The sequence below is a fragment of the Dendrobates tinctorius genome, unplaced genomic scaffold (genome assembly GCF_039654945.1).
Source record: "Dendrobates tinctorius isolate UK_male_01 unplaced genomic scaffold, ASM3965494v1 ptg000115l, whole genome shotgun sequence".
Lineage (NCBI taxonomy): Eukaryota > Metazoa > Chordata > Amphibia > Anura > Dendrobatidae > Dendrobates > Dendrobates tinctorius.
This window is the reverse complement of record NW_027361783.1, coordinates 8779725-8805397: the sequence shown is the minus strand read 5'-3', so window position 1 is coordinate 8805397 and position 25673 is coordinate 8779725. Positions and strand designations below refer to the sequence as shown.

Here is a 25673-nt window from a genome sequence, read left to right as displayed (position 1 = left end):
TGATGAGTGGTGGCAGCGTATTGTGTAGCCGGGGTGTGGACTGTATCGCTGTGTGATTTATGCTCACTTTATAGCCTATAACAGAGGTTGAGTGCAAGACTGAGAGGATAAATTAAATTGTGCTAACATACTCCACATCACGTGCTGAGACGTGTGTATGTCAGGAGAGCTTTAAACTAGAACAATGTGGGAAGGGAAGCAAAAGGCCAGAAAAAGCCATACACCTGACAAATGCTATTGAGAACTCTGCCATTAGAAGTGGGAGGAAAGAACAAAGACAAAAAAATCAAAATAATAAAAATATTGGAGAAAGAGAAACCAATCACAAACTAAAATGTTTCTATACTAATGCACAAAGCATGGGTAACAAACAAGGAGAATTGGAACTACTAACACAGGAAAAGAAATATGATGTCATTGGAATCACTGAAACTTGGTGGGACAATACACATGATTGGAATACAAGACTAGAAGGATACAACTTATTTGCAAGAAACAGACTTAATAAACGAGGAGGAGGTGTCGCATTGTATGTTAGAAACGCGTATATCTCCACAGAGATTGAAGCTTCAGTGACTGGGAGCTCTGTGGAAACTGTTTGGGTAAGAATACAAGGACAGAAAAATGGAAGGGACACCATTGAAGGCATTTACTACAGACCGCCTGTGCAAGTTGAAGATATGGATGAACTCTTTATGAATCAAATGGCCAAGTTCTCCAAAAAATATGACACAGTTGTCATGGGAGATTTCAACTATCCAGACATTTGTTGGGAATCTCTCTCAGGCAAAACTAACAGGTCAAGGAAATTCTTATCCTCTCTTGCTGACAACTTTATCTTCCAAAAGGTAGGGGAGAAAACAAGGGGAACTGCTACCTTGGATCTAATTCGTATAAACAGGGAGGAAATGGTTGAGGAGGTAAAAGTGGCTGGACCATAGGATGTAGCGACCATGCTATTTTAGTATTTTGGATAACTAGATGAGGAAGACCTGTGAAGACTCAGACGTCAAAGTTGGATTTCAGAAAGGCAGATTTTAAGGGATTCAGAAAGAGAATTGGACCAATCCAATGGCTGGATATACTTAAGGACAAAAATGTCCAGGAAGGATGAGAAATCTTAAAAAATGAAATTCTCAAAGCACAATTGTTAACAATTCCAAAAAGAGGGAAGAATAGGAAGCATTTAAGGAAACCAGGATGGATGAAAACAGAACTTAAGCACATGCTAAAAAGGAAGAAAGAAATGTTTATAAAATGGAAAGAGGGAGGCATATCTAAAGAAGAATATAGTGCTGTCTGCAGAACCTGCAGGGCACAAATCATAATATCTAAAGCTGACAATGAATTGAGGCTTGCAAGAGACGTCAAAAGCAATAATAAAGGATTTTGGGGATATGTCAAAAGTAAAAGAAAAGTTCAAAGATGCTATAGGATATTTACAGGATGAAAATGATGAAATGTTACGACAGGATGTTGGAAAGGCAGAATTTTTAAATTCCTACTTTGCATCTGTTTTCTCTCAGAAAGGAAATGTAACATCAACTGTTCTTCACTGTCCTATTAAGGGAATAGAAGAATCCAGGATATCTATAAACAGAAATACAGTGAGGAAACATTTAGCTAACCTAAATGAATTCAAGTCTCCAGGTCCAGATGAATTACACCCCAGAGTACTGAAGGAGATAGCAGGAGAAATTTTTGAACCCCTCTCCATAATTTTTGAAAATTCTTGGAGAACAGGAGAAGTCACAGAAGACTGGAGAAGAGCAAATGTTGTTCCTATCTTCAAAAAGGGGTAGGAGGTGGACCCATGCAACTATCGGCCGGTGAGTCTGACTTCTATACCAGGAAAGATCTTTGAACAAATTATTAAACAACATGTATGTAAGTACCTGGATAAGAATGAAGTGATTAAACAGAGTCAGCATGGGTTTGTAACTAATAAGTCATGTCTGTCATGGTCATGTGTGTCTGGACGCAGCGACTACCGCAAGGCGAACCCATATGACACACGTGACCCTGGATACACCGCCTCCAGTGGGGCAAATTTAAATAATAAACACATGCAGCTGGATACGCCGCCTCCAACTGGCGAATTTAAATATTACATGTATATATAAATCTGGAAACCCCACCTCCAGTAAGGCGAATTTAAACAATAAGGGAAACCTGGGAAACATTAACAATGTTGGGCCCTGCGATAGGGAATAGGGAAGTGGAGACCTCCTGAGCTCCCCTGAGCCAGTGTCCCTGCACTCCTAACATTCCCTATGCCGGTTCCTCACAGGGCACGCAACAGGAACCTAAAAACCCTAGCTCGCCCTGACCTAAACCCTCACTAGGGAATAGGTCTGTGCGGAAACTAATCCCACCACTGCACTAAACACACATGAGGGAAAAAGACAATACAGGGGAAACACCACTTAGCTTTGTTCTGTTGCGTACGCTCCTAGCAACAGAGCCCACCACCTGTGTGCATCTTCTCCTCCACCCGGATCCATCACCATAACTGGATCCTTCACCATAGTGCAGCCTGGGAGCAGAGTCCACCACCAGATGCAGCTGTCCAATAACAGAGTCCCAAAGATGAGTTCAGCTCCTGCCCAAAAAGTCCAGCATGCTTGAGTCCAGCTCTCAGCAACCAAGTCCCGCATGCTGAGTGGAACTCTCTCCATAGTCGTCACTCCACCAAGCCATGCAAGCACTTCCTGCAAACACCATAAACTGTGACTCCACCACGCCATGCCAGCCCTTCTTGCAGACCACCTAGCTGCCACTCGTCCCCTCTGGCTGGGCTGCGCAGGACTCATGTTCAGCTCCTTCTTTCACCCAGGCTTCCTTGTGAATGACTAACACACAATCAATATCACCCACAGTGATTGAACCCACCTGGCTCCCTTTTATAGAGCCTAATACCTGATTTGTAATTGCATGCACATTAACCCTAAAACTAAGGTGCGATACCACTCACCACCACCGGGCAACTTAGAATGAAACACCACGTGTAATAATTCTAATGGCCACCGGGGGCAATCACATCACTTTGGCACCTAGCCAAAGGAAGAAAAGTTCAACTTTGTCCAATTAAACTGTCATATCCAGCCTGAATCATGACAATGTCAGACTAACTTAATTTCCTTCTATGACAGAATCACTGATTGGGTGGATCAGAGAAATGCTGTAGATATAGTATATCTTGACTTCAAAGCATTTGACAAAGTATCTCACACAATCCTTATTAAAAAAGTGACTAAGTATGGAATGGACAAGGCAACTGTTAGGTGAATTCAAAACTGACTTAGTGATAGGACCCAAAGAGTGGTCATAAATGGCTGCACATCCAGTTGGAAGAATGTCTCAAGTGGGGTACCACAGGGCTCTGTCCTGGGCTCTGTATTGTTCAACATCTTTATCAACGATTTAGATGAAGGAATTGAGGGTAAACTGATTAAATTTGCTGATGACACAAAGCTAGGAGGGATAGCTAATACTAGAGAAGAGAGAGAGGATTCAAAAAGATAAATAAACTGGAGCAGTGGGTAGCAACTAACAGAATGGTTTTTAACAGGGAAAAATGCAAAGTACTACATCTGGGCAATAAAAATGAAAAAAGCATATACAGAATGGGAGAAATAGGGCTAAGCAACAGCACATGTGAAAAAGACTTGGGTATACTAATAGATCACAGACTGAATATGAGTCAACAGTGTGATGCAGCAGCAAAAAAGGCAAATGCAATTCTAGGATGTATTAACAGAAGCATATAGTCTAGATCACATGAAGTCATTATTGCCCTCTACTCCTATTTGGTCAGACCTCATCTGGAATATTGTGTCCAGTTCTGGGAACCACATTTTAAAAAAAGACATCAACAAACTGGAGCAAGTTCAGAAAAGAGCGACCAGAATGGTGACCGGTCTGCAAACCCTGTCTTATGAGGAAAGGTTGCAGGATTTGGGAATGTTTAGTTTGCAAAAGAGAAGACTGAGAGGAGACTTAATAGCTGTCTACAAATATCTCAAGTAGAGTTGAGCGACTGTAGTCGGATCGGGTTTCATGAAACAAAATTCGTTTCAGATGAAACTGGTCCGACTAGGGCAAAAAAAGTTGGAGTTTCGTCCGAAACCCGACCCCAATGCAAGTCAATGGGAAATAAAAGTCGACATTGAGCGGATGACATTCATCCACTCAATGCCGACTTTTATTCCCCATTGACTTGCATTGGGGTCGGGTTTTGGATGAAACTCCGACTTTTTTTGCCCTAGTCGGACCAGTTTAATCTGAAACGAATTTTGTTTCATGAAACCTGATCCGACTAAAGTCGCTCAACTCTAATCTCAAGGGCTGTCACATTGTAGAAGGATCATCTTAGAAGCAATGGAATGAAACTGAATGGGAGGAGACACAATTTAGATATTAGAAAAAGCTTTTTGACAGAGTGATCAATGAGTGGAACAGGCTGCCACGAGAGGTGGTGAGTTCTACTTCCATGGAAGTGTTCAAACAGAGATTGGACAGACATCTGTCTGGGGTGATTTAGTGAATCCTGCTTTGAGCAGGGGGTTGGACCAGATGGCCCAGGAGGTCCCTTCCAACTCTACGATTCTATGATTCTAAGTTTTAGGAGTAGCACTGAGCTTTATGCATATTTGCTGTCACTTCTCCAAAGAGAGCCACTTCTGACCCAATGTTGTTTTAAGTCCACAAAATATTTATCAGGATGTACAACATAAATGGTGCTTAGAATAAATTACTCCAATCTTAAATTAGCTCCTCTATTAATCTGCACTCAGTAAATGCAAAAAGAATCTGGAATCCAACAGATATCTTAAGAGTTAAGAATATCTGCATAGGTCGTAAAATTATAAACTGATACAATAGTTTGTATTAATTCATTACACTTGTAAGGGGTAGGTTTGGTGATGATGTGCATTTTTAAGAATATAGGATAGTGTCTCGTGCTGGTAGTGTGATTTTCACCTCAAGGATGCCAAAAGAAATGCAGAAGAGCACAAGAGACTGTTCAATAACAGCTCTACTCAGGAAAAGCAATAACTGTGATGATTACAGTGCCTTACAAGAGGCTATGTGCTTGGTGGTTTCCACAATTTCACAAGAGGCAAAGTCTTTGTATAAACAGAGGTAGGCAGTTGGTATTTACAACACTGGACTGGCACTGTCAGAATTTTACATAGCGTGCTGGCAATTGCCTCAGCAGCTACTTATTTACTTGTGCACAGTCTGTATCAATATCAGTGCAGCACAGCACACTCATTCTCTACTCTGATTTAAGCTCCTTTTCACTTATCTCTCTTTGCAGTTAGTCAGGTTATCTTGTGCATTCCTGTTTCCGACTCTCACAGTTTCCACAGACCAGGCCCTTACACTCATGCAGTAGTCTGCCATCTCTGACCTAGCATTCGTCTTCACAGTCAGGGGTCTATACAGCTATCTCTTTTCTAAACTTTGTTTATTGGCTGATGCACTCTCACATCACAGAAATAAGCCTTTTTGCTCCCCTATTTGGTAGTAATCTTCACTCTCTATTTATAACAGTGGTAGTGGTGTTAGACTACTGTTTAGGCTGAACAGTTTTGCATGCTCATCTGTGGCCCTCTCTATAACTCTGGTATAGAGCAACTTGTATAGCAAGTGCTATCCACACTTATTTGCTAACTTCTGCTTCTTAGCTCTATTCCTGCCTGTCTGCATGTTTTGCCTTTCCTGGTAGGAACAGGAATCTGTTATTAATGGGAACATGCCACCAAAAAAGCCGCTATTAACCTGCAGATATGGAGTTAATCTGCAGGTTAATAGTATTATTAAGGCTGGTTTCACATTCGTGCTTTTTAAGCGCACGCACGGCCGGGGGTAGCTCCGCCCCCGAGCCGGCTCTCTGCCCGGCATGCCCGCCCCTTCCTTGTAGCGCCGCCTCCTAGCGCACAGCGGCGCCTGCGATCGGCGCACCCTATCTTTAGCATAGGGTGCGCAGATCGTGCGCAGGCCGTGCGCTAGTTGCGCTTTGACCTGCGCTGCGCACTTTTGACGGTGCGCCGTGCGCGCCAAAATCAAACTTTTCGGATTTTGGCGCGCACGGCGCACCGTCAAAAGTGCGCAGCGCAGGTCAAAGCGCAACTAGCGCACGGCCTGCGCACGATCTGCGCACCCTATGCTAAAGATAGGGTGCGCCGATCGCAGGCGCCGCTGTGCGCTAGGAGGCGGCGCTACAAGGAAGGGGCGGGCACGCCGGGCAGAGAGCCGGCTCGGGGGCGGAGCTACCCCGGCCGTGCGTGCGCTTAAAAAGCGCGAATGTGAAACCAGCCTTACCTGCTCTGTTCCCACACTTATCCGTACACTGCAGGGAAAAAATGGCATGGGTTCAGTTGCCCCCGGGTAATCGCACCCCTGGCTATGACTGACTCTCGCTCTGCATTGGGGCCAGCTGTTAGTCAGGGATGGAAGCGCAGTTAGAGTTGCCACTTTCTACTGAACCAGCACTGGTGCCGCCCCAGCGAATGAAACCAGAATGCTGCTGGGGGAATAAAGTTAATTTTCTGCCCACAGGGTTCAGCTAAGTTTGGGTCCTGGGCAATTTAATGACACTATTAACCTGCAGATTAACCCCATATCCGCAGGTTAATAGTGTTTGGTCTGATGACAGGTTCCCTTTCTCTGCATTGTTACCAGAGGGTGTGGATGGGCTTAGGCTACTTATCTAACAAGGCATTCTCACCCAGCTATGTCACAATAACTCTCAAAGGACACAGCACAACCCTTGCTTCTAAACCTTAGATCTTCTCACTCTTATCATCAGCATCCTTCCTAGGCAATACTCAACAAGGCATACCTCTCATGTGATAATCATTCACTTGTATCACCCAAGCATTGTTTCTCATTTTGTCGCACATCCAACACTACTCAGTTGCACCACGCACATATAAATGTCAGTAATAACAATCAAACATCAGATAGATATGTGTAGCGCCTGCATCTCTGCTTGCAGTCCCTCTCTCTCTGCAGAGACATCAGGGTATTCACTGCTGAGGCTCCTGTCCTGCTCCTTCTGGGTCTGCTGCTGCCCAGGATGCATGCTCTCCAGGCACTGTGCTTAGAGCACATGCATGCACACTTCCCCTTTCTTGAAGAGGCCGCGCGCATTTCTCTAATGTGTCCCCAGCCAATAGATTGAGGTCTCTTACTATTTAAAGTGCCCCCTCCAACATGGAGGTGCCTGTGCAACATTATGAGTTTGTTCCTAACACACTTGTCAGTTTTCAGGCCCCAGTATTTGCATCTCAGCCTGCTGCACCTGCCAGTGCTTCCTTCAACGGCAGCTGTCTGCTGCACTCACCAGTGTTTCCTTCAATGGTAGCTTAGTCTGCTGCACCCACCAGTGCTTTCCTCAATGGCAGCCAAGCCAACTGCACCTGCCATTGCTCACCTTAATGGCAGCCAAGCCAGCTACACCTGCCAGTGCTCATCTCTCCTTCAGACTGTCCTGTCTGCACCTGCGGTTCCTGCCATCTTTTCTGCATGTCTGCATCTGTTGTACATTCCCCTGGGCCATCCCAGCTATCTGTTCCTAGGGGTCAGCTGCAATCTACCCAAGGTCAGTCCTGGAGTAGCACCTGGATCACCTCCCTTGTCGCTCTGTGGCGCCCCTGAGGCTCAGTCGCCACAGAGGTACTGCACCTCCTCCTGAGTTGTGGTGCCCCACCATCCATGTAAGGTGGGAACTCCTGACCACGCTCCAACACTCGCATCCCACACAACACAGTAGTTCAGCAAAGCCACATTGCGGCTCCCTGCTTGGAGTGTAGCAGAGCACCTTTGGTGGCTCCCTGCTTGGAACACTAAATGTGCTGGGAGGCGGGTGGAGTTAGAATACATAAAAGAGTGGGAAGGGATAGGATTTGAGGTCAGTCAGTCAGAGTCACTCGGAGAGGAGTGAGGAGAGAGGTTCCCTGAGAGAGGGATGGAGGAAGGAGTGCTGCAGCTGCCTCAGTGATCTGAGCCAGCTGGCACAGGAAAGGAAAGAAGGAGAAAGACATTGAACAGAAACCTGATCTTCCATAAGAAGGAAAGACAAGTACGGAACGTAGGAGAAAAAGCGAACAGAGGACGTGGGTTAGAGGAAGAACCCTGCCTAGGAGTTCTAAGCGCAAGGCCGGGGCCCGGTCCCCGAGGTTGTATGGACACTAATGGTTCTGCAGCAGACACCGGTGGAGTAGTGGGCTGTAAATGCACTACTCCCATCTAAGACTTGGGGCACAACAGCAACATTGATAGAGAGCCGGGACTCAGGAGTAAGGAGTCCCCGAAGCAGGCTACAGCTGTCTGCCGTACAAGTAGAGTTCTTGGGAACATCTGTTAGGAGGCACTCCAGTGTAACTCAGTACTAGGAGTACTTCACACCTAAAGGCGCTATAAGAGGAGACGTTCAGAAAGGCACATGTAGGCGGAGAGTTGGAAGGGAGCATTCCATCTGGCCTGGAGGTTGATTGAGTCCCTGACCTGGAGGACACAGCACGGAGGCAGGCAGCGGTGTGTACCACAGACTGTGAGTAAAACTTTGGAACTACAAGCCCGGGTGTCCTCCATTCATTCCTGCGCCAACACCCCTGGTACCGCTACATCTGGGTACCAGCTTCTACACTGTCTGCGCCTCTCTTCTACCCCTACATCTACACTGCCCTGGGGCCGCAGCCCCACCTGTGGGGAGCTTCACCATCTTGGCTGCAACACATCACCAGCCCCAGAGGATCTGCATGCAGCGTCGGCTTAACATCTCACTTGCCGAACACCACAGGTGGCGTCACGAACTATTCATTTAACTGCATTCAACTATTGCAAACCCCCTGTTTGCCATGGAGCCCCAGGGCCACGGGCCGGGTCACAGCTTCCGTGACAACTCCCATTGAGATCAACGGGCCCGGTACCGAGTACCCCGCTAGCCCTGGCGAGCGCTCCATATCCACGGACCGCGGTGTTGTTAGCTGCCGCATGTCCGTGGTTGGATTGGGTGAGACTTCTAGTCACATCCCTTCAGATCTACTTTGGGCTTTGGCACAGTGGTTCCACCACCCATCCCGTTACAATCTGCCTGCGTGTAAATAACTGAAATGATGCAGTAGCACATTGCAGATGGAACACGCATAATGTATCAAATGACATGGAATAACATGAATCAATCTAGATAACCACTACAATATGGTCAACAGTAACCCATATGAAACAGTAAAAAATATCTCAGTTCTGGACAGCCAAAACATACCAGTGGAGTTCAGCTGGCATAAGTGCTTGAAATTTTTGCAAGAGGATGGATGGCAAAGTAATTATGAACGCTCTTACAAACACATTCAATTATAAATGGTGGTGTCATACCATATGAGTTTTGAAAAAGAAAATAATAAAAACGCACTGAAAAAAAGAATTGAGAATTTTAGTTTTAGAAATACCAAGCCAAAATGATATTTTTCTAGTACTGGGAAACAATGCAGACAGTAGTGCCAAGAACTTGTCTGTCATATGATCCTGACCCCAGTTTCAAGTACCAGTGATATGGCTCTTAGTCTGGTGTCAGCTGCCAGTGATGTGGTTCTGACCCTGATGCCAAAATTCTATAAAGCTATGACATCCCTGCTGTCATTGTTTGACCACAACATCTACAGCTGTCTACAGCTGAGAAGCCACGTACGGGTGGTCAGAAAGTAATATATTTCCTAAGCTGACTGGGGCTTGAATTGTTAAAACATGAGTATATGACATGCATTTATAATGAGACACCACAGCAATTAGTCAGACACTATCAGCAATAAATAACAAGCAGTCGGTTAATAAAGTGATCCAGAAAAATCATGGTCATACAAGCAATCACTACATAATGGCAATGACTACATAAAACTCGACCTCTACAGTATGTAAATTGATATTTAAAATGCTCATATTCCAAAACAAATGATTAACAATATTATCAAGAAATTATTCTGCATAACAAACTCATCACTGTCCTGTCAAAAGCAGAATGGCCACCCCAAAAGGAGCAATCCCTCTCCAGAACCTGTATATTATACTTTAGAGTCACTCTGCAGTTACCCAATTTGCTGGGGCTCCATGGTGACATGGGCTGTGTGGCAGCAGTTTTCTAAAAAGTTGTGCGACCTAATCATTTGTGCGTCATGTGACTATTTTAGAGCTCTAAGGGTGGGAACGTCTCTCCTTGTCAAAAGTGCCAAGCCATTGTAAGGAGACATAGGCCAAGAAATGCTCCTCAGGAAATCTAAATAGGTGGTGTTAAAGTTCAAGTTTTCTTCCTCTCTGAAAAGTCTATTACCATGTTTAAATGGCCAGAGGAGCTCTGAATAACCTATAGGTCTCCATATGCCGCTTGGCACTCGCCTTAGGCCGGTTTCACACTAGCGCATTTTCAACGCGCGCACGGCCGGGGGTAGCTCCGCCCCCGAGCCGGCTCTCTGCCCGGCGTGCCCGCCCCTTGCCTGTAGCGCCGCCTCCTAGCGGACGGCGGCGCCTGCGATCGGCATCAAACTTTTCGGATTTTGGCGTGCACGGCGCACCGTCAAAAGTGCGCAGCGCAGGTCAAAGCGCAACTAGCGCACGGCCTGCGCACGATCGGCGCACCCTATGCTAAAGATAGGGTGCGCCGATCGCAGGCGCCGCTGTCCGCTAGGAGGCGGCGCTACAAGGAAGGGGCGGGCACGCCGGGCAGAGAGCCGGATCGGGGGCGGAGCTACCCCCGGCCGTGCGCGCGTTGAAAATGCGCTAGTGTGAAACCGGCCATAAAGAGACAAATCAGACCTCCTGCTTTGCACTGATAAGAGGCAAACACCCTGAAACTGTTTTGTCTGGTTTGGCTTTTTATCCTAAGGGCCCCATCACACACAGCGAGATCGCTGCCAAGATCGTTGATTTTGTGACCCTGTGTGTGACGGGGATCAGCGACCGGCGCCCCTGCCGGTTATCGCTGATCGTGCTCGAGCGGCCTGGACCCTTTTTCCATCACTGGTCTCCCGCTGCCCAGCACGCATTGCTGCGTGTGACAGCGAGAGACCAATGATCAGCGATGCTGGACGCTGGTTTCTAATGTAAACGTCGGGTATCCAGGAGCCGCAGCTCCTGGATACCCGATGTTTACATTAGAAACCAGCATCCAGCGTCGCTAGTCCTGATCGCTGGGGCTGTCTATGTGACAGCTCACCAGCGATCAGCCTAACGATGTCCCAGTGATCCCATCATGTCAGATCGTTGGTGGGATCGCTAGGACATCGTTATGTGTGACGGTGGCTTAAGTCATGTGGCAAGGTTCTTTAAAAGTTTGATATTGTTTTATAGTTACAACATCCAATAGGTGGTACTAGAGTTAAGTCCTTTTCCTCTCTGAAGAGGAAATTTCCATATTTTAGACCTGTAATTTTGCTGTAAATAAACAGCTTAGCAATATGTTTGCATTTGGCGCCCCACTTTAAACTTTTGACCTTTTGACCTGGGCTTCTCTTTGTTTAAAACTGGTCCTGCATTCGATATGCGAGTGCTTGTTACAACAAAATGTAAAGTTACATCCATGCTTCTTCCTGTTTTTTATCAACCGGGAGTAAGAACAGGAACATTTTAAAAATCAACAACCATATCAATGTTGTGAAAATGATCTTACTGACATTACTAGATGTTACTTGTATTTACTAAAATAATCATACAAAAACAACAGGACCAGCTATAAGAACATGTAAACACAATAGTCGCACTCAAATAAATCCTTATTTGTATTAGTTATCCTGTGTAAACAAAGATCTTACAAAAAAAGTTGTAACTTACATGCATCTGATGACTGGATGCTCCTTTAGTCCCAGGAAAGCAGTTCTGTAGTTTCAAATCATGATAGAAGTTTAAAGAGATTGTCCAATTTTCATACAAAATTCGGCAGTCTCTCTATGGGATTGCAAACTGTCAATATTACTAATGCAATTGTGGGGGTGGTGGGATCATTTGACAACATATATGCAATTTGCATACTTACAGCCATGTGTTTGATAGACTTTTATGGCTTCTCAATTTACTTCTGTTGAGAGAAGGTGGATGCATCAAGTCAACACGAGACCGCAAGCATGCAAATCTCAAATATCCAGTCACAAGACCACCTTCTCGTTCCGGAAAAAATGAGTTATCATGAAAGCATTCCCTCCTCATGCTATCACAATTCAGTAGTTTGCAGTCTCATATTGACCTGAAAATTTTGTCCCAAGCAGGACCGCTGTTCTGTTCACCATGCACAAGCAGCAAAATCCTGCCGCTTCATTAACTGATTGCACATGCTCCGACACATGATCAGTTAAAATCTGTTGCTGTGCAGGAGATTCCTCCCGCACGTCAATAGTTAACAGCCGCCAGCCAATCACAGGCCGGCAGCTGATGTTAGTGCGCAAGTTGCCGGCGTATGACGTCACTGTCATACGTCGGAATGACGTTGTGCACCTTAGCTGGATCTGTACAAAGACCCCACATCAGCTCCCACACTGTATGATGGCCCCCACACTGAAATCCCCACACTGTATGATGGCCCATCACTTTATGATGCCCTCCTATATAGCCTCCATATAGCATAATGCATCCATCAGTCCTCTATATAGTATAATGCACTTCCCATAGGCCTCTGTATAGTATAATACACTTCCCATAGTCCTCCATATAGTATAATGTACTGCCCAAAGGCCTCCATATAGTTTAATGCACTCCACAAAGGCCTCCATATAGTATAATACAATCCCCATAGGCCTCTATATAGTTTAATGCACACCCCATAGGCCTCTATATAGTATTATGCACTCCCCATAGCCATCTGTATAGTATAATGAACTCCCTATATTCTTCAATATAGTATAATGCACTGTTCATAGGCCTCTATATTGTATAATGCTCCCCCACAGGCCTATATATAGTATACTGCATGCCCTATAGGCCTCTATACAGTATAATGCACTCCCCATAAGCCTCCATACAATATAATGCACTTCCCACAGTCCTCCATATAGTATAATGCTCTCCCCATAGGCTTCCATACGATATAGTGCACTTCCCATTAAAAAAATATATACAATACTCACCTTTGGTTTTTCTTCCCCTGCTGCTCTGAGTGCTCGCACATATCAGCACAGTGGGTGCCAAATAATGAAGCCATTGCGGATCAGTGTCAGTAACTGCAGATGCAGAGGGGGGTAGCTGAGGCCATGGAGAACCCGATCAGGGCCATTTGTTCGGTTCCTGATCACGTGATCACCGTTATTCAATGAATAACATTGATAAATGTTAAAAAAGTAGTCCCATTTAAAAATGATTTCTCTCTGCTGTAACATCATCTAACATGTTAGAGGAGAGAGAAATTATAACACCAGGCCCCCCACGGTACTGGAACTGCTCTCCCCCCGGCCCTCCTCCTCCTGTTCCCGAAGCAAAATGACAGTCACGTGCACATGGCAATTATTCCTATTGGTTGTTGAATTTTGATCACTGTGATTGAACCTATCACAGCGATCAAAAGCCTCATACTTGTCATCCCCCTAGTCAGATTAAATTTTTTTTATTTTATAATTTTTCTTTCTTTCTTTCTTTCTTTGCCTTTAGCCAGGGTTAGAGTAAGGGTTAGGCTTAGGGATAGACTTTATGATTAGGGTTATACTTTAGTATTAAGGTTAAGATTATAAAAAATACGAAAAAAAATACTACTGTTATGTTAGGCTGACCAGTATTAAGTTACTTCTAGTTTTTGTCACTTATGTAAAATAAAATAATGGCCCACAGAATGTTCACCAAGGCGCAGGCGTACACCCTGCTTTGCTCCAGCAGTGAAACTAAATCTGCTTCCGAAGTAGAACAGTTTTTAGACACTGACGACTCCTCTTCCTCCACGGGATTCCACAGCCTGATGATAGCGGAGTCAGTTGTCATTGCTGAATAGTCAGAGGCAGGACCAATCCGGCAGTCCCCCCTCCATTGTGGTATCTCCACAATGCATGTTACTCTCATATTCTCCCTTTTTCAGCAACCCCTGGAATAAAATTAGATGTCACAAATTTTACCCCACTTGATTTTTTCCAAATTTTTGTAACCACAGAAGTCCTACAATTAATTGCCCACCAAACCAATTTATATGAACCACAATATATTTCCCCAAAGCCCACATCCTTTCTTTCCCATTCACAGCACCCCTGTATTTGTAGCTGTCAAGACCCGAGCCCGCTATGAAGCTCTAATGAAATTCTTTCATTTTAATGACAATTCCCAAGCCCCGCAAGAAATTACCCAAACTATGATCACCTTAACAAATTTAGACCCCTAATTTCCTCTCTCCCTGATACTCTAAGGGGTTAAATATATTTTATATTCATGCATTTTGTCAAGGGTAACAACCACTGGGGCTGCAGTCTAGCCTAGGCAGGGTTAACTGTAATGGCCGGCCCAGTTTGAGAAGGGGGAAATAAGAGTTAGTGCCAAGTTCAGGAAGTGACAGTTAAATGCAGAACATTATTGTGAAGTGACAGTAGCAGTCTCACACATTGGGCTGCTAGGGACAATGTGGGCCTAATACTTAGGTCAGTGGATTGCCAAAAATACCCTTCTGTTCGATTCCATTTACCGGCCTGGGGGGAACTTCAAAATAGATGTCAGAGGCCTTGTGTGAACTCAGCCTGCGAAGTTATAAGGAAAGATGAACCCAGACTCTATGAGGTGGGAGGTGTTGCAATCCGGGTGTACTGCTAGTGGCAGAGAAAACTTTCTAGGGCTAGTGAAGATAGTAAAAGGGACACTTTACCTATACCGAGAACTATGGCTGAAGCTTTGTCCGGTACCTGTGGGAAAGATGACAACCCGTTTGACCTTATCCTGTATTCCTGTTTGTAAAGACTGCCATTTGTCCAGTAAAAGTTTGACTGTTTTTACAAATCCTGTATCCCCTGTATTGACTGCTGCCAATGTTCCAGAAGAGGAAAACCAGGAACCAATGGAGGCATGCAGGCCAGAAGTAAGTGTAATGCAACCCACACGCAGCACATTGGGACTGAGACACATGTTGTCTGTAAAGGGCAAGAGAAAGTGGGATCAACAATTCGCCCACGACTATTTCGCTTGGTCACTTTACATATCCCTGAGCAAAATGTTGTCATCAACGAGTCCCTCATGAGTTTTAAGGGTCGTCTGTCATTCTGCCAGTTTATCCCCTCCAAGCGAGCCAAATACAGTGTAAAACTGTATAAAATGTGCGAAAGCAAAACAGGGTATACATGCACCTTTCTAATGTATCAAGAAATTGCCAAATAATCCCACTAAACTGCCCCCAGATAATTCACATTCCGAGTAAAATTGCCTAGGAACTAATTAGTTAATAACGTAATTTCTTCTTAAAGGTTACCACATGTACACTTACAATTACTACAAAAACTAGTGCAATAAAATTTGAGGTTTGTTCCTCAGAACGTACAAAAAAGATTCATGAAAGTGACAGTTAAAAAAATGCAAATTGTAATTTTTCAAACTTGTGTTGCATCAACTGCATAAAAAATGGTGGTATGAAACTAAATAATACATTAGAGGGTATAATTTACAAAAAAGACATTTATGGTGTTTTTCTGTTGTTCTTGAACCACACAGGCTCTGCAAATATGACAATCTATTCCAAATTTGTGTTTCAACATTCAAATTTTGCCCCTTCTGTTCCGAGCCCTGCGGTTGTCCAAACAGAACCTTTGACAACATGTTGGGTATCGCCGAGCTCATAACAAAGTAGACAACAGACTGTGGGGTACACTTTTTGGTGTTACCTCTTGCAAAAGTGAGAAATGTTGTGCTAAAGCAAGATTTCTTTGAAAAAAATGAACTTTTCAATATGATGGCCTCATGTTATCAAATTCTGTTTAATACCTGTGGGTTCAAAATGCTCACTATACCCCTGAATAAAATCTTTGAGGGGTGTAGTTTCCAAAGTGGGGTAATTTGGAGGGTTTTTGCTGTTTAGGCATCTCAGAGGCCTTGCAAATGTAATATGGTGACCGCCATCTATTTCAGCCAAATTTGTGTTAAAAAATTCAAATTTTGCTCCTTCCATTCCGAGCCTTACCGTTTGCCCAACACAGAACTTTTTAACTACAAATGGGATGTAGCCGTGCTTGTAAGAAAGTCGGTAACAAACTTTGCCGACAGTTTTGAAGTATTTGAGGGATGTGGTTTTCCAATATATAGGCCTTTCAAAGTCCATTTAAATCTGAATAGGTCCCTAAAGAAACAGGTTTTGTAAATTTGTTGAAAAAAATAAGACATTTCTGATAAAATTTTAACCCCTCTAACACCCTAACAAAAAAAATTATGTTTAAAAATTATCCAGGTGTAAGGTAGACATATGTGAAATTATTTTTTTATTAATTATTTTGTGTGGTATAACTATCTGATTTAAAATTTACCACTATTGTGACGTACAACATGTCACGAAAAAGCAATCTCAGAATCATTGAAATACATTGAAGTGTTCCTGAGTTATTACATTTAAAGTGACACTGGTCAGATTTCTAAAATTTGGCCAGGTCATTAAGGTCAAAATTTACTCCGTCCCTAGGGGGTTAAATTAATAAATTACAAATTAGGGTATGTGCACCCGATCAGGAATTGGCAGTTAGGGTATGTGCACACGATCAGGAATTGACAGCACTCTGGATGCGACGAAAGGCAGCTGCATCCAAAGTGCTTCCAGTTATTGAACACAGGTGATTCTGCAAGGATTTTGTTTCTGTGGACCAGAGATATCTAAAAGGGTTCAAACTCTTTACCACTTTTTGTCAGGTTACCTGAAGAAAGTAGCTAATTTCTGAGGGTCTCACACTGTTTTCAGCCTATAATTGAAAGATGTTTTAAAGAAAAGTAATTATTCGTTATTGTTCTGCTAGTGAAACCCAGCAATGTCTATCCATTTCAATAGCTGCAGATGCAGAGGTGTCTACTACTACATTTAGCAAATCAGCCTCACAGTATTCTTCAATGAGTTTAAACTGTGACCCTTGTGTACACAAATTGTGTAGTATATGGCATTTTGTACACCTGTCTTAATAGAGAGTGTGCAGTATTAAGATGCAGCAAATTCACTAAGAGATGCACGCCACTTAATGAATTTGGTGCATGTTTCCGGCAAGGGTGCCTTGCCAGAAATGTTACTCCAGTCAGAAGACAGGACAAAGCCTTTAAATATGAGAAAGCCATTATAAATGTTGCTTGAATTGTATTATTTCTGGACATTGGTGTTACTTCTGAAAAAAAAAATATTATAGTAGTTTGCAAAGGTGTAGATTTAAGCTCCTAGGCACCAATGCAAATCTGTCACAAGGCTAGATATATGCATACCAACCATGAATCTACCAAAATACTGGTGTAACTTTATGTGGCACAGGGGCATTTCTGCCCCCTTAATTCTGAATTCTGGTTTAAACACTGTCATAAATCGGGGGCCTACATGATTATTGTCTTTATGTGAATGTATTAAGGGGATGATCCAAAACACCAATTAATTTTCATTCTAAATGCCTATCTATTTAATGCCATAATCAAATCTGTTTTCTAAAATACTTTCATTAAAAAGTCTCTATCCTTCCATAACTACACTAACTGCTTTATTTCCATTTTTATCACTTACTTTTTGATGACGCTTCATTTGAGAATCCCAGTGTATGCTGGGATACTCAAACGAAGGGTCACCAGGAGGCAGAATCTGCCTTCACTGCCGTATTCTCTATTCTCTACTTGAAACGAGGTTTCATCAGTGACCTTTGTTTCCGGTTGCTGTGCTATTCACTGTTCTACTGAGTAAGTGTCGGGTGTTGATTCCAATGGATGCTCAGTAGTTTATTATCTCTCAGTGGTGTGCACAATGACAGTGCGCTCTCCAGTTGGTACTGATCAGAAGCTATGAGATGGCAACAGAGTGCACTGTCAGTGCGAGTTGTAAGATGGATATTCCAGTGCCGACCCCAGAAGTGACATAACAAAGTGTCTAGTAACAAGAATCTAATGAGCATCCATCAGAATTGACAACTGACACAAATTAGTGATTCGGACCAGCCCTTTAAGCATAAAATTGAAAACACAAGCCTCAGTAAATAAATATTGCTGTGCATGGTTACATTAGCATACACATGTAGAGTCGGTGGGGCGAGCTGGGGGGGTGGGTCCCACTTCTTACCGCGCAGAGATGACAACAGAGACACGATGGAGGCAGATTCTGGGTGCAACAGGTCCAAGTTTATTCACGCTTGCCGTCCGACTGACGGCACACCTCGCGGCCCTCCGTTTCCAGAGCCGCTTCTCACACCGTACACTGGAGACGTGTCTGCACACACCGTCCCCTCCTTTACTGTCGACGCTCCTGACAGTTCCGTCACTGTGGCCGCCTTAGGCCCATTAACCAACAGCGCTTCTACTGCTCAGTCGTCGTGTCACATACGGTGTCTTACACCCAGTGCCTCGTCTCAACTGCGGTTCTTTCCTGTCAGGACCACCCCCCTGACGTTCTCTCTCCTCAGTCCCCCTGGTCTGGATTCTCCTCAGAGTGCACAGACTGTCGTAGTTCTCCTGTCACTTGAGCTCCCCCTGGGGACTGGAACTTTCTGGAACCCTCCCTCAGTATTTATAACTCTCCCGGTTCCTTGAAACTGTCACTCTAACTGTCACCACGCCCCCCATGACCAACGGTTTCTAAAGCCCTAAGCTGCTGTAAAGTCCTTTGCTCACATTCCTCCCTGCCATCTAATGTCCACCCAAGGTAATGCACGTCACCTACACTTTCCTAGCTGTTTCCCACTATATTACTGACACCTACCTAAACTGTGCAAAACTATCTTTCTCCATTCTGACACGTCCGTCCGTACGTCAGGTCACCTTCCCTACACTCCCCCTTCCTTTGTCCATTGCCGTCCTCGACAATCGTCATCCCTGCCTTCGTCGTTCTGAAGCTACACCTACATTCTGTTGTCAGACCAGCTGTTGAGCCAAACCCACTATCTGCGGGGGCCGAACCATACTGGGAGCACTATGCTCTGAGCAGCCTACTGCTACTCACCAGCACGCACGCCACATGACAACGTCTTTCAAACTGGGCAAGGTACACCCGTATTCTCTCTACGGCGTGTATCTTTCCCCTACTCTCCCCTTCTGTTACCTTTCACTATTCGGTACGCCATGATCGAGGTCTCTTACCTTCCAGATCATTACCAGCGCCCGCCTTCCTCTTTCGGGGTGTCCGTGGTGTTGGGGACCTGACCTAGGACGGCTGTAAAGTCCTTTGCTCACACTCCTCCCTGCCATCTAATGTCCACCCAAGGTAATGCACGTCACCTACACTTTCCTAGCTGTTTCCCACTATATTACTGACACCTACCTAAACTGTGCAAACCTATCTTTCTCCATTCTGACACGTCCGTCCGTCCGTCAGGTCACCTTCCCTACACACACATTTTACAGTACTTTTACTTCGGGACATTGCATACTCAAAAATTCAATTAAATTACATTTTACAAGTAATATTTTTGCCACTAGCTTCCCCTTCGGATATAATATTGAGTCAAACATAAAAGAGTGGATTGTTTGTGTTGCTTTAGTCGTCCAGTCTCAAATTATAACTCGCAGAGTAGTAATGACTGAGGATGTTTTATTTTCAGCTAAATATAAAGTGCCACATGTGAAATATCACTGCAGGCAGCTAATGGTGGCTAATAGCGGAGCCATTTCTAACCATCTGGGCTGATTTCCAAAAAAAATCAGAACTCTTTGGAGAAAAACTGATTTTAATATGATATTAAACAGGGCCTGGAGGCCAAAAGTGCAGAGACTGTGTGCTGAGGAAATCTTAAAATAATCCATAAACAGCATGTATTGTAAAGAAGTGATGAGTGGGCAGTGTATCGACCTGATGCTCTGTTTCTCCATAAGTGGCCAAGATGGTGTAATATGAAGCTGCGTGAAGCAGTCATAGAGAATGCAAGTATATAACATATAAGTGAGAGGTATCTAGATTATATAATATTTATTGCAATATTCTGTATGTACAGTATTTTTTATAGAACTGCACAGATTGTCTTTTTTGAAATGTATTTATTTGGTTTTGCATTGTATGAATTTGTGCTGTATTTTTGAGTTGCATTTTATTGGTTTGACTTATTGTGGAACTGAAAGTGTTACGAGAACTTTGCTGTTATATCTGAGTATTGCCTTTGCATCACTCTTGCTGTTTAGTGTTCTCAGTAACAAAGGCAGATCAATTTTACATCTACTGTCATTCTGAGAACTAAAAGGCACTTTGTGATGACCCATGGAGACATGGAGAGCTCTCACATCATGGGTTGCATGTCATCTAGACTTTATAAACTTGTGCATAATGAATAGGGTTTACTTTGATGATTCCAGAATGGATTTATTATAGCTTTTAATCATGGGGACATAAAAAAATTCAGGTCTTAAGAACAGAGTTTTCCAGTGCATCCCATTTAGTGCCAATCATTTTCAGTATTTGTACAAAAGTTCAAGGGTGGCACATTCACGCCTTACTCAATATGCTTATAGGGCAGTGTTTCTCAGCTCCAGTTTCAAGACCCACCAACAGGTCATGTTTCCAGGATTTCATTAGTATTGTACAGGTGATGGAATTAATGCTTGAGCAGGTGTTGAAACCACCTGTGCAATACTAAGGATATCCTGAAAACTTGACCTGTTGGTGGGTCTTGAGGACTGGAGTTGAGAAACACTGTTATAGGGGCATAGCTGCGGATTCTGCTGCGGTTCTGCAGCGGATTTGGCCGCTGCGGGTCTGCAGAAGTTTTTGCTGTGGTGTACAGTACCATTATTCCCGATGGGAATAAAAAACCACAGTGCAGTTGACATGTCAATTCTTTCTGCGGATTCCACTGCGGTTTGCCATCTCCTCCACTGTGGAGATGAAAAACCGCAGGGCAAAACCGCAGAGCAATCCGCAGGTAAAACCGCAGGTCTTTTGACCTGCAGATTTACCTGCAGATTTTACAAAAGCCGCGCGGCCAAATCCGCACCCCAATCCGCAGCGTGTGCACATACCCTAAGAGGGACAGAACAAAAAATAAGGGGGCAAAAGGGTCCCTGTGCTAGCCCGGTCTCAAATTTGCATTGATTGCATTGCATTCCATAGGAGCTTACATTTATTCCTCTGCAAACTACTCTAATAATTTATTTTTAGAACTAATAAAACAATCCAGAATTAATAAAAAAAAAATAATGGCAACATTTATAATGGCTTGCTTATATTAAATTATCTTGTTCTGTTCAATATTTAAATCCAAAGTCTTTGGGCATTAACACTCAATGGTTAGAGAGGTTTGTCTGATCTTAAACTACAAGTTTTTTTATGGCACCGTGACCAGCGATCAAGTGACCGCAAATATACGATCTGCATATTCCCAGCCACTTTTCAATCAGGCTGTTTCCAATATCATTCAACTCACTTTAATTGAGTGAGGCAGCGCTCATCTAGTTGAAATGTGCCCTGGAGTATGCATATAGCATACTTGCAGTCACATGACTGCGGATCTCGTCACCAGAGAATCCTCACAGTGTGCAGTGTGCGTGATGTGAGGATTCATAAGTATGCAGTCACAGAGAGTGATTACAGACTTGGAGTTTAAGACCGGACAACCCCTTTAATGTCACCTTTCACAATCTCTGTACTGTGCTGCTGAATTTGCTCAAGCCAAATAGTCACAGAAAAATAACAATTTTTATAGTATATCACAAAAATGAGTACACTCCTCACATTTCTGTAAATATTTTATTCTAACTTTTCATGAGACAACAATGAAAATATGACACTTTGACACAATGTAAAGTATTCAGTGTTCAGCTTGTATAACAGTGTAAATTTGGTGTGCCCTCTAAATAACTCAACTCACAGCCATTAATGTCTAAACCGCTGGCAACAAAACTGAGTATACCCCTAAGTGAAAATGGACAAATTGTGGCCAATTAACCATTTTCTCTCCCCAGTGTCATGTGACTCATTAGTGTTACAAGGTCTCAGGTGTGAATGGGGAGTGGGTGTGTTACATTTGGTGTAATCGCTCTCACACGCTCTCATACTGGTCACTGGAAGTTCACAATGGCACAGAACTCTCTGAGGATCTGAAAAAAAGAATTATTGATCTACATAAAGATTGCCTACGCAATAAGAAGATTGCCAACACCCTGAAACTGAGCTGCAGCACGGTGGCCAAGACCAAACAGCGGTTTAACAAAACGGTGTGTCATATCCAGAGGTTGTCTTCTCAAAATAGCCGTATGAGTGCTGCCAGCATTGCTTCAGAGGTTAAAGGGTGGGAGTCAGCCTGTCAGACCATGCACCATACCCTGCATCAAATTGGTTTGCAGAAGACATGCAGACTAAGGACATGGATTACTGCAACCATTTCCTGTGGTCTGATGAAACCAAGATAAACTTATTTGGTTCAGATGGTGTCAAGTGTCAAGTGTGTGTGATGAGGAGTACAAAGACAATGGTTTGGGGCTACATGAGTGCTGCTGGCTGTGGAAGCTACAGTTCATTGAGGAAACCATGAAAGTCAACATGTACTGTGATTACTTAAGCAGAGCATGATCCCCTCCAATTGGAAACTGGGCTGCAGGACAGTATCCCAACATAGTGACCCCAAACACACCTCTAAGATGACCGCTGCCTTGCTAAAGAAACTGAGGGTAAATGTGCTGGAAAGGCCAAGCATGTCTCCACACCTACACCCTATTGAGTATCTGTGTGGCAAACGGAAGTTGGAGGTCTCTAATATCCACCAGCTCTGTGATGTCATTATGGAGGAATGGAAGAGGATGCCAGTAGTAACCAGTGAAGCTCTAGAGAACTCCATGCCCAAGAGAGTTAACGGAGTGCTTGAAAATAATGGTGGCCACACAAAATATTGACAAAATATTGACACTTTGGGCACAATTTGGTCATTTTAACTTAGGGGTGTATTCACTTGTGTTTCCAGCGAGTTAGACATTAATCGCTGTGTGTTGAGATATTTAGAGGGCACACCAAATTTACACTGTTAGGCTACTTTCACACTAGCGTCGTGCAACGCACGTCGCAATGCGTCGTTTTGGAGAAAAAACGCATCCTGCAAAGTTGCTGCAGGATGCGTTTTTTCTCCATAGACTAACATTAGCGATGCATTGCGACGTTTGGGCACACGTCGCATCCGTCGTGTGCCGGATGCGTCGTGTTTTGGCGGCCGCGACGCACAAAAAAACATTCCATGTAACTTTTTTTGTGCGTCGTCTACGCCATTTTCGACCGCGCATGTGCGGCTGAGACTCCGCCCCCTCCTCCCCGGACATGACAATGGGGCAGCGGATGCGATGAAAAACTGCATCCGCTGCCCCCGTTGTGCACGCCTTTCACAGCGTGCGATTGTACGTCGCCCCGACGCAGGGCGACGGCCGTCGCACAACGCTAGTGTGAAAGTAGCCTTATACAAGCTGTGCACTGACTACTTTAATAATAATAATAATAATTTTTATTTATATAGCGCCAACATATTCCGCAGCACTTTACAATTAAGCGGGGACATGTACAGACAATAAATTCAATACAAGTTAAGACAATTCAAACAGTGACATTAGGAGTGAGGTCCCTGCTCGCAAGCTTACAATCTACAAGGAAATGGGGGGACACAGTAGGTGAGAAATGCTTGTTAATTCAGGTCTGGCAATTATAATAGGGATTTTCATATAAAGCTGCATGATCCGGTCATCAGCCCGCGTGTTTAAGTGAAATAGACAAGTATCAAGTGCAGTTATCATGTGCATGAAGGGTGTGGAGACAGATGAATAGTAGGGTGCAGATTCAGAATAATATTTGGAAGGAGGGAACAGGGCAAAGTTAGCTTGCTGAGTAGTTGATGTGGTAGGCTTGTTTGAAGAGATGGGTTTTCAAAGCGCGCTTGAATAGGTCAGGGCTAGGTATCAGTCTGATCGTCTGGGGAAGTGCATTCCAGAGAGCTGGAGCAGCACGAGAGAAGTCTTGGAGACGGAGGTGCGAGGTTCAGATTACGGGGGATGTTAGTCTTAGGTCATTTGTAGAACGGAGGGCACGGGTAGGGCGATAGACAGAGATGAGAGAGGAGATATAAGGCGGTGCAGAACAGTGGAGAGCTTTGTGGGTGAGAGAGATGAGTTTATACTGGACCCTGTAGCGAATAGGTAGCCAGTGTAATGACTGGCACAAGATGGAGGCATCGGTGAAGCGGCTGGACAGAAATATGACCCTGGCTGCCGCATTCAAGATGGATTGGAGAGGAGAAAGTTTGGTAAGAGGGAGACCGATCAGAAGAGAGTTGCAGTAGTCCAGACGAGAATGAATAAGAGCGACAGTAAGAGTCTTAGCAGTTTCAAAGGTGAGAAAAGGTCGGATTCTGGAGATGTTTTTAAGATGCAGGTGACAAGAGCGACTGAGTGATCGGATGTACGGAGTAAAGGAAAGTTCAGTGTCGAATATGACCCCAAGACAGCGGGCATGCTGCTTGGGAGTTATGGTTGAACCCTCCAGGGTTATTTCGATGTTAGGTAGAGTGAGGTTAGTAGAGGGGAGAAACACAAGAAGTTCAGTTTTAGAGAGATTTAGTTTCAGATAGAGGGAGGACATGATGCTAGAGACAGCAGACAGACAATCCTTGGTATTTTGAATTAGGGTAGGGGTGATGTCAGGGGAAGAAGTGTATAATTGGGTGTCATCAGCATAGAGATGATACTGGAACCCAAATCTGCTGATTGTTTGTCCAATAGGGGCAGTGTATAAAGAGAAGAGGAGGGGGCCTAGGACTGAGCCCTGCGGGACCCCGATAGTAAGGGGACGAGAAGAGGAAGAGGAGCCGGAAAAAGATACAGTGAAGGAGCGGTCAGAGAGGTAGGAGGAGAACCAGGAGAGGGCTGTGTCCTTGAGGCCTATAGAGCGGAGCATAGTGAGGAGGAGCTGGTGATCCACAGTGTCAAATGCGGCAGAGAGATCCAGGAGAATCAGCAGGGAGCAATGACCTTTCGATTTAGCTGTTATTAAATCATTAGAGACTTTAGTGAGGGCAGTTTCAGTAGAGTGTAAAGAGCGGAAACCAGATTGTAAGGGGTCGAGAAGAGAGTTATCCGAGAGATAGCGGATTAGACGGGAGTGGACCAGGCGTTCCAGGAGTTTAGAGATGAAGGGAAGGTTAGAGACAGGTCTGTAGTTAGCAGTGCAGTTCTGGTCCAGGGATGGCTTTTTAAGTAAAGGGGTTATGATGGCATGTTTAAATGAGGAGGGAAATATACCTGAAGAAAGAGAGAGGTTAAATATTTTAGTCAGGTGAGTGGTGACCACTGGTGAGAGAGACTGCAGGAGCTGTGAAGGAATAGGGTCACTGTTGCAGGTTGTAGGCCGAGCAGAAGCGAGGAGCTTGGAAACTTCTTCTTCTGAAACAGGCTCAAAGATGTCTAGTGAGCTTGATGTGCGGCAGGGAAGGGGATCCAGGCACTGAGGAGATAGGGCTGAGATATCCTGATGGATGTGGTTGATTTTTTCTAGGAAATAAGTGGCCAGATCCTCACCGCTGAGGTTGGTGATGGGGGCCTGTACTTTA

General features: G+C 44.3%; 1 protein-coding gene across 1 annotated transcript in view; it reads right to left on the bottom strand.

Annotated features, from left to right (window-relative positions):
- DIPK1C (divergent protein kinase domain 1C) overlaps positions 1-25673 on the bottom strand; it is a 168742-nt gene that overhangs the window by 2067 nt on the left and 141002 nt on the right. The window lies entirely within an intron of this gene.